Source organism: Mustela putorius, unplaced genomic scaffold, assembly GCF_011764305.1.
Source record: "Mustela putorius furo isolate JIRA1106 unplaced genomic scaffold, ASM1176430v1.1 tig00000281_pilon_pilon_pilon, whole genome shotgun sequence".
Lineage (NCBI taxonomy): Eukaryota > Metazoa > Chordata > Mammalia > Carnivora > Mustelidae > Mustela > Mustela putorius.
The window spans coordinates 4490389-4499874 of record NW_025421343.1 but is presented as its reverse complement, the minus strand read 5'-3'; positions in this window follow the sequence as shown (position 1 = coordinate 4499874).

Here is a 9486-nt window from a genome sequence, read left to right as displayed (position 1 = left end):
AGCATAACTATTTTGAGACTTGACCATGCTGTGGGTGCAAACACCTTCTTTTTTATAAGTTTTTTATTTTATTTTATTTTATTTATTTGACAGATAGAGATCACAGTAGGCAGAGAGGCAGGCAGAGAGAGAGGAGGAAGCAGGCTCCCTGCTGAGCACAGAGGCCGATGTGGGGCTCAATCCCAGGACCCTGGGAACATGACCTGAGCTGAAGGCAGAGGCTTTAAAACCACTGAGCCACCCAGGTGCCCCTTTTATAAGTATTTTGAAATATCCCCTTTACGAACAGAAGTGAAATTCAGTTAAAATAATCAACCTACACATAATTTTAAAAAAATCATTATAGTGCCCTTACAAAGGAGAAAGAGAAGAAAAGTAATTATGATACAATTAACTGTGTTGCACTGTGAAAGCACATGGGCAACATAATAGTGGATATTTTCATCTTTTTACAATGAATAAGCTTGGATTTAAGATAAGTTACACAATATTCAGCTGAATTTTGCTGAGACTTCCTTCATTATATATATTTTTAAAAGATTTTATTTATTTATTTATTTGCGAGAGAAAGGACTCAAGCACGGAGGAGAGTCAGAGGCAGAGGGAGAAGCAGGATCCCCGCTGAGCAGGGAGCCCCATGCAGGACTCCGATCCCAAAACCCTGGGACCACAACCCGAGCTAAAGGCAGATGCTTAACCAACTGAGCCACCTAGGCACCCTCTTTCATTATATTTTTTTACATTTTTTTATATCTGTCATCTTAAAATGAGGTCTACATTGGTATATTTGGATCCCCAGGAGTAAGACAATTACTTGCAGACTAATATCAGCATATTTGATCACAAGCAGGGCTGTTGTCAGTGATATGTCCTTCTAAATGGTAAAGAGCCCTTGGTTAAGTTTTAAACAAAGCTAAGCCCAGTGTCCCCTTAATTTAGGTGGTCGTTGCATTCTTGGAAATGCAATTTTATAGAAATCTCAAGGTATCTTAAATCCATGTAAAAAAATTTATTTGTGTTTATATATCCTAGATCAAATCATTAAGTGAAGCAGAACACAGATAGGGTTGCCAGATGGGAGAAAAGCAATATTTGAAACATACTGATACAAAAAAAAAATTTTTTTTGTTTACCTGAAATTTAATTTTAACTGGGTGTTCTTTATTTTATCTGCCAACCCTTCACATGTGGCAATCTTTATTGTATGGAAGTATCTGGCAAGCCAACTAGCCCACCTGACCCCACATACTAGACCCTGGTAGACCTTTAAAAAAAACTTGATTCCTCTACACTTGCAATACTCCTGACACCAAATGAGTCAAATTTTCTAATTTTTCAGGTATATATCAACTGGGTATCCTACAATTCAATTTTGATACTTAACTACCCAAAGTTAATACATATCCTCCACAGATTAAGGACTCAATCCCACAAGACTGTCCCCACTTTAGATACCAGTCACAAGTCCCAGGCTGTCAACTCTACTTCTGACCAATCAGCTATAAATTAGACTTCCCACAACCCCCTCCTCAGGTTTGATAATTTGCTATGTAGCTCACAAAACTTGAAGAAACATTCGCTTACATTTACCTGTGTATTATAAGAGATATGATAAGGAATATAGATGAACAATAAGATGAAGAGGTACGTAAGGTGAGGTCTAGAAGGTCCTGAGCACAGGAGCTTCTGTTTCAGTGGAGGTTGGGGTGCATGACTCACCCAACACCTCAATGTATACACCAACCCAGAAGTATTCAACATACTCTCGGTTGGGAATTTTAATGGAGGCTTCATCATTAAGACATGACAGTTTTTAAACTCAATCTCTAGCCCCTCATTCCTTCACAGAGGAAAAGAAGTAGGGCTGAAAGTTCCAAGCTTCTAATCATGACTTGGCCTTTCTGATGGCCAGCTCCTATTCTGCCCAGGAACCCAACAAGAGGTACCTCATTAGAACAAAAAATGTTCCTATCACCAGGAAATAAATCAAGGGATTTAGGAACTCTGTGTAAGACACTCATAGCACTACTATTATTCAGGAAATTATAAGAGCTCTAGGAACTCTAGAGGGCAAAAACCAAATACATGTATATTTCTTATGCCACAGTCCCCCAATAACTGTGATTACTAAAAATCTTCACAACTTTTCAAAATGTTCCTAGGAGCTATCCCTAATGAGAACCACTGTCCTACAGTGAAGATCACCAGAAGAAAACCCTACCAATGCACACAGAAACCCCCCCCACCAGCATTTTAGTAATTGACTCAAACATTAATGAGCAGCTAAGAATCCACAGACATTGAAAAAGTCCCCAAAAGTAAAAAACAAAGACCAGAACAAATACACAAGAAACTGAGACTTAGAGAAAAGATCAAGAAGAAAAGAACTTCAGGAACGAAAATTGTATTCAGTGTTTGGAAGAGATAATAACAAGAAGAGGATTCTAATAGAATGGGCAGAGGAAGTAGGAAACCTATAAGAACACCTGAAAATTAAATATGCAATAGCTAAGGTTGGGGGAAAATCAATAGGAGGGATGGAATATAAATTCAAGGGAATCTCCCAGAAAACAGAACAAAATAATAATGAGAGAGAGAATGAGCTAGAAATTAGGATAGAATGATCAGGAATGCCAGACAATTAGGAGATTAATTCAAGGAGCCCTATAAGAATTAATAAGCATCCTAGAAAGAAAAAAAAAAGAATTCTAAAAAGAGAAAACAGATAAATGAGAAAGGAATTTTCAAATAATTTAAGAAAAAATATTAGTAAACAAAAGACTTGAATTTCTAGATTAAAAGAACCCAGGAAATGTCAGCACTAAAAACACAATCCATATCAAGATAACATTTCAAAACACCAGGGAAAAAAAAGTTTACATCAAAATAATCAGCAATAAGAATGGTCACGTCTCAGCAATAATACAGGAAGCTAGAAAACATGGAGCAATGCTTTCAGAATTCTAAGGAAAAATATCTTTTTTTTTTTAAAGATTTTATTTATTTATTTGACAGAGAGAGATCACAAGTAGGCAGAGAGGCAGGCAGAGAGAGAGAGAGAGGAGGAAGCAGGCTCCCCGCCGAGCAGCGAGCCCGATGCGGGACTCGATCCCGGGACCCTGAGATCATGACCTGAGCCAAAGGCAGCGGCTCAACCCACTGAGCCACCCAGGTGCCCCGAAAAATATCATTTTGAGTCTACAATTCTATACCCAGATGAATTAATTACCAAGGGCGAGGATAAAGAAAAATTCAGTCTTGAAAATCTCAAAGGACTTTTCTTCCATGCCTTTTTTGCCCTCAGGAAGCTATTTAAGAATGTGATTCATGAAAACAAAGGGGGTTAATGCACAAAAGAAAAAGAAAGAGAAAGACATGGGATTCAGGAAATGGGATCAAACACAGTTGAGAGTCAAAGGGGGATTTCCAGGATGGAAATTTCCAGAGCCACTGCTGTGCCGCCAGCCCAGAGAGTGACCAAGTCAGCTTAGAGCAGGACCTGGGAGGCAGAAAGGTTATCTGAAGCTACCAGGGGAAGTTATCTGATACATTTAGCTACAATCATGTTAAGAAGCCATCCATTTGGAACCAAGACATTTAAGTGGGGAAAGGGGAGCAATTATTAACCCTAATGATACCAAAAATTTTTTAAGAAAGGAAGCATAATTACAATATAGTCCTTGGCTTTGCAATAAACAGTATTTACACAGACATGATAACCTAAATACTGAAAAGAGATTTAACCAAAAATAACACCATTGGCAGAGAGATTGAAAGACAGCAAGATAACTCATTTAAATGATGAGAAAGCCAACAGGTAAGTTGAAAACTCACAACTCAAACCAACAATATATGCGTATCACATAGGGGGAAAAAAAATAGATAAATAGTACAGGAGAAAAAACTAAAAAAATAGTTTGAGTAAGATGGGGCGGGAGACAACTGTTTTGCCTCATGAGCCTTTGGCATTGCTTAACGTTTGAAGCTATGTGTGTTTGTCTCAGAGAAGTGTGAAAAGTGATTTCTGGAAATTAATATGGCTGTGGTGGAAGTGGTCTGGAAATTTTCAAGGGCAGGAAGATCCACTGATTTGGACTGATGTAAGCTCTTCTCTGCCCTGTGATGAGGCAACGCACACCAGCCCCTTTGAAAAGGGAAACCAGTGACTCTCAATTGTAACGGGTTGGGGGTGGGGGGTGGTTGAGAAGGACCCTGCTGTGCACACCTGCCACAAAGACGGCCCTAATCCCCCCCCGCCCCCCCACCCCCCCACCCCCGTTCAGTTTTGTCAAGTCACCAGGAGCAGGAAGCTGCTTTCTCTATTACACAGAGCAACAAAGAGGGAATGAGTGGTTTTGATAATGAGAGCTGATAACTGTCTCTCACAGAGAGAGCCTGGGCCTCCCAAAAGCTTTAAATTACAACTTTAAGGGCACTGATCGGGGTTCCTGAAGTGGCAACTGGGGCACGGAGAAGTGGCAGAAGATGCTGGGTGTTTTTCTCAGACACAGACAAAGACCTGGAGTCAGATTAAACAAAGATTCCCAGCTAGCAAAGCAGATGGGTGGGAAAAGAACTAAGAGATGTGCCTGTCTCTTTAAATCTGGCTCTAAATTGCAGGTTGCCTCGTTTGTATGGTGAAGATTAGAAATTGTTTAATTGCTGTTTGGTTTTAATGGAGATTTTTATTTTGGAAGAGCAAAAAAAAAACACAAATGGGTTGGGTGGGGTGCTATCGTTTGTGACTCAGTTAGCCATACTTGGGAAAAACCTGTCTGCTTAGATCACAAGCCCACGATTCACACAGGTGTGAGCTTTACCTGGGCTACAGCGCCTAGGAAGAGAAGCACCTTGTGGCCTCCTCAGCCTGAACCCGGGACGGGATGAGAAACAACACGTCCCTTCTTGAGGCTAGATTTTCACCGAGGCCATCGCAAGCCAGGTAGGATTATTTGTACCTTAGTTCATCACAAATTCTAGTTGAGACATTGACATGTGTTGGCCCTACAGACCAGAGCGTCCTAGTCCCTGGCTGTGTGTCAGTAGCAATCCCATTTAGAGACTTCGGCTGTTCAGTAAGCACAGTTGAAGATCTATAAAGTAGAGTTTAAAGTAATTATTTCCGGGGGCACCTGAGTGGCTCAGTGGGTTAATCCTTTGCCTTCAGCTCAGGTCATGATCTCAGGGTCATGGGATCGAGTCCCGCATCGGGCTCCCAGCTCAACAAAGAACTTGCTTCCCCCTCTCTTTCTGCCTGCCTCTCTGACTACTTGTGATCTCCCTCTCTCTGTCAAATAAATAAATAAATAAAGTAATTATTTCTGAAGAGGTTTTTTACCAGACTGGCTTGTTTTTCATGACATATTTACTACCTAGACCCAAAATACCACCCCTCAAATGGATCTGTCCTGACCAAAAAGGACAAAAAGGCGGACATAGGACACAAACACAGTAAGTTTACCCTCTTTAGAAAGAGCACCCCTAAACTCAATGGTGTCTTACAGGATTCTCCGCGTCCTAGGATGCTGGGATCCACCGTCCCAAACCGCAGAGCTCTCGGTTCCCCAGACAATCTGGGGCAAAACCTCCCTTCATGAGGGAGTAAGTTTGGAGTTCTCCCGAACTTGGGCTACAGGGTCCTGCCCAGTTGTCAAGAAACAGTCACTCATACTCAGGGCGCTGTGGAAGTTCCCTGGGGAGCTCGTGGTGGAGGAGGGTGTCAGCCACGAGGCTGTCCACACCAGCAATGTGTGCAGCGGGACATGGAAGAATGCACGACAGAGTGGACATGTAGAAGGGACGCTCCTGTCTCACTCCTTGTCTCCTGCCTTCCAGCTTCTGTTAGTAACAACAGGCTAGCAACACAACCTGCGGACACCACATACTGTTCAATTACCGCTGATACCAGATGCCACTTATGCCGTGGGACCGTGCATCAGGAACACGCCCTATTTCGTTCAAACTCTGCAACTTCTCAAGAAGATGGGTACCATTTTCAAGAAGAGGAAACACAGACTTTAAAAGGTTAGGTAATATGCTAAAGACCATGAGAGCGCCAGTATTCAAATTATGCCACCTAAGCAAACATTATTTCTTTTGTATTTTTTTAAGATTTTATTGATGAGAACTAAATAAAAATAATTTATTATTTTAATTATATAAATTTATTTTAATTATATAAATTATAAATAATTTATTTATTTATTATTATATAAATAAATAATTATTTATTTATGAGAGAGAGAGAGAGAGAGGCAGACTCCCTGCTGAGCCTGACATGGAGTTTGATCCCAGGACGCTGGGATTGTGACTTGAGCTAAACTGACTGAACCACCCAGGTGACCTGACATTGTTTCTATTCATGCCAGTTGGGTTTCTGTCACTTACAACCAAAAGGGTTGTGGCACCCATGGGCCAAACATGAAACCACCAAGCCACAAACATTGAGTCTCAGAAGTTTCTGGAGCTGGAGGTTCACGCGTTTCCAGGACTTTATCTCTTGTTTCTGTTTCTCTACGTGTATTGATTTCTTTGAGTGATTGGGGATTATGTTGCACAGGGTGATTACTCCTGAGATTACAAGTGATTTTTTTCATTTATTTCAATATTTCATCTTTTTTTAAGGTTTTATTTATTTACTTATTTGAGAGAGTGAGAATGAGAGAGAGAACATGAAAGGGGGAAGGTCTGAGGGAGAAACAATCTCCCTCCTGAGCAGGAAGCCCAATGCATGACTTGATCTCAAGACTCTGGGATCATGACCTGAGCTGAATGCAGTCACCTAAACAACTGAGCCACCCAGGTGCCCAATATTTTGCCTTTTTAGAACAGTTTTTCTGCAATGAACACTAGTTTCTTATGTAATTTTTAAGAGGTGTGAAGAAAACAAATAAAATCAAGACAAACTCCTGCGTGCTAATTACTCATCATCACTTAGCTGCTTACGATTCCAGAAAATACAGCAGGCAGATTCCTGAGTGCCAGAAGGATCGACCAAATGTGGCTGGATAATATGTTGAAATGTCACTTTTTTCTGTCTCATTTTCTTTCCCTTTTCCTTTCACCCCAATTTAAGGATTGCCCTGCTCCATCTAAGGCGAGGTATACAGCAGGACAGGAAACAAAAATAGGGTACAACACCCTTTCTTTCTTCCACACTTTCCACACTTTAGTTCCCAAAATATAAGTACCAGAGAGAGGAGACAGCTTGTGGATGAGAGCAGAATATGGGGAATGAGCATGAACAGAAAAGGATTTTCTCAAGACTAGAAAAAGACTCCCCAGGGAGCTGAGGAGAAGGTGATAGTCTCCGAGCATTGACACCAAAAATTAAGGTGTTTTTTTTTTTTCCTAACATTAGATAATTATCTAGAAAATTTTTAAACAACTTTCTAGTAATCATAAACTGAAGAATGTAAAACTACATGGAAAGCACAGACGTAAGACAATGTCTTCTCAGCAACACCTAAAAAGACACTCCCACCAAAAAATTTTAGGGAGTTTTGAAGCGAGGAAAAAGCCACTGAATCAAAGGTCTGGAATTATTTCTACTTTTAAGCCACTCCTTGAACTTTACAGCTCACTAGAGTCAGACTTAAACTAAACAAGATGTGAAGTCCTGTGAAGACTTTTGGGACTCTGCTTTCTTAAAACTTAGGGGAATTGTACATTCATGTTTTTTCTGCATAAACACCTCTGTCCTGGTTTGTGCTTCTCAGCTTCTGCATGTCTTCCACCAAAGATCCATGAATGGGAGGCTCCGTGGGTGTGGGGCACAAAACCTTCCCTGTTGACCTTTTTCCTTCCATGTTGGGATCACCCCAGGACCACAGGTAAGTCACCTCCTCCTACCAGTTAAATAAACAACTCTTCAAACCCAAGAAGGAGAACAGGGCTGGGAGTTGGGGATAGGTAAAGAGCAGCAGCTTGCCACCTGACTCAGTTTTCTGTTAAAAGGGTTTTTTTTTTCTTTAAATAGATGTTTTATTTTGGAATAATTCTAGATTTACAAAAAGTTACAAAGATAATCCAGAGAATTATCTCTCACCTAGTTTATTCTAATGTTAGCATCTTCCCTTACCTGGTATATTTGTCCAAACTAATAAACCCATATTAATATATTATCATTAACTTTATTCCAATTTCACCAGCTTTGCCAGGAATGTCCTTTTTCTGTTCCAGGGTCCAATTCAGGATAACACATTTTGTGATTCACTGCTTGAAAATTTAATTTTTATTTTTATCAAGGTTATACATGTTCATGGTTTAAAATGTGAAATGATCATATACGACTCCTAACAAAGAAAAGCAGCCTTCTGCCCAAACCCACCTCATCTCCATTCCCTTCTTCCAAGGACAAGCAATTTCAGCTTTCCCATTGCTTTCCCTCACTCACTGCAGCCCACCCCACACCCTCTGCGCTGCCCCTTGAACATGACACACCTGCTCTCATTGTAAGGCCACATCTTTACTCAAATGTCTACTTCCCAAAGAAGTCTACCCTGACCACATTATTTAAAATTGCAATACTCAGGGCATCTGGGTGGCTCAGTCAGTTAAGTTTCTGCCTTCAGCTCAGGTCATGATCTCCCAGGGTCCTGGGATTGAGCCCCACATCCGGCTCGCTGCTCAGCAGGGAGTCTCCTTCTCCTTCTGTCTCTCTCCCTGCTTGTGCTCTTTCTCTTGCATGCTCTCTCTCAAATAAATAAATAAAATCTTTTTTAAAGATTTTTTTAAAGACTTTATTTATTTATTTGACAGACAGAGATCACAAGTAGGCAGAGAGGCAGGCAGAGAAAGAGGAAGAGAAGCGGGCTCCCTCCTGAGCAGGGAGAGAGCCTGATGCGGGGCTCGATCCCAGGACTCTGGGATCTGAGCTGAAGGCAGAGGCTTTACCACTTAGCCAACCAGGTGCCCCTTAAAGATTTTTTTTTTTAAATATTAAAAGGTGCAGAGGGAAAAGCAGGCTCCCTACTAAACAAGTAACCTGATATGGCACTCGATCCCAGGACCCTGGGATCATGACTTGAGCCAAAGGCAGATGCTTAACCCGTGAGCCTCCTAGGCATCCCTCAAATAAATAAATAAAATATTTTTTAAATTTTTCAATAAATAAAATTATAATACTCACCTATGCACTCCCAACCACACTTACTCTTTGTTCTTTCTTTTTCTCTGCAACACTATGTAATTTATTTATTATATACATTGTTTACTATCTCTCTGCACTAGAAGGTAAGTTCTATGGAGGCAGCAACATTGTCGGCAAGTCCTAAACACTCAGAACAGTGCTTGGCACACAAAAGTCACTCAATCAATCTGTGTTGAATAATTGTATGAATGAATGAACACTAGAGAGAAGGAGGAAGATGGGAAGGTGTAAACTCTTTCCTCTTCCAGATCTGCACCTTCACTGTAGTTTCCTGTTGACAGAGCTTCACACAGAGCCAGCAAAGAAAAAAGGCAGTTTGCAGAGCAGCAGCTCCA